Source organism: Triticum aestivum, chromosome 4B (genome assembly GCF_018294505.1).
Source record: "Triticum aestivum cultivar Chinese Spring chromosome 4B, IWGSC CS RefSeq v2.1, whole genome shotgun sequence".
NCBI classification, from domain to species: Eukaryota; Viridiplantae; Streptophyta; class Magnoliopsida; order Poales; family Poaceae; genus Triticum; species Triticum aestivum.
Window position 1 is genome coordinate 46,427,789 of NC_057804.1, and position 965 is coordinate 46,428,753.

The following is a 965-nucleotide window of genomic DNA, read 5'->3' on the forward strand; positions in this document are numbered from 1 at the left end:
AACCCCCCGGGAAGTGTAATGGTCCTGTTGGGCCTTAGTGGAGAAGATAAGGGGCGGCCAAGGCAGGGACGCGCCCTCCTTCCCCTCTAGTCCCAATTGGACAAGGAGGGGGGACGGCGCCCCCGTTTCCTTTCCCCTTCTCTCCTCCTTCCCCCTTTCCTACTCCTAGTACGAAAGGAGGAGTCTTACTCCCGGTGGGAGTAGGACTCCCCACTTGGCGCGCCCTCCTCCTTGGCCGTCTGCCTCCCCCTAGCTCCTTTATATATAGTGGCAAGGGGGCACCCCAAGACACACAAGTTGACCATTGATCTTTAGCCGTGTGCGGTGCCCCCCTCCACCATAATCCACCTCGATCATATCGTAGCGGTGCTTAGGCGAAGCCCTGCGTCGGTAGCTTCATCAACACCGTCATCACGTCGTCGTGCTAACGGAACTCTCCCTCGAAGCTCTACTGGATTGTGACGCTCGGATAATCAAGCTACAGTAACCCTGTACTAATGATGCCACGTCACCTCCATTACGGTTACTAATCCCGCGTTAGTTCGAAACCGATTCAAATCCAAATTCAAAATCAAACAAGCAATAAAAGTTTTCCAATCTTAAAACTAAAATGTTCGGAGAGAGCCAAATAATGCATAAGTAATAATGGTGAAGAAACCGACCTCTTTGAAAGTGTTTGATTGTCCTAAAGTAAATAAAATAGTAGCAAAACAATTAATTAAATGCTTTTTACAATCAATAAATTATTAAACTATTATATCCGGTTGCCCAAACTTATGTGGCAGTAGTATAATTATTTAGACTAAATTAGGGACTACTTTTATAAATTATAAATCTAAAATAAAAGTGAAACTAAAAGTAACAAAAAAGAAATAAAGAAAAATAACAAAAGGAGAAAAAAACAAACAAAAGGAGAAAACCTCCCCTCCCGTTGGGCCTCGGCCCAGCTGGCCGACAGGCCGGCC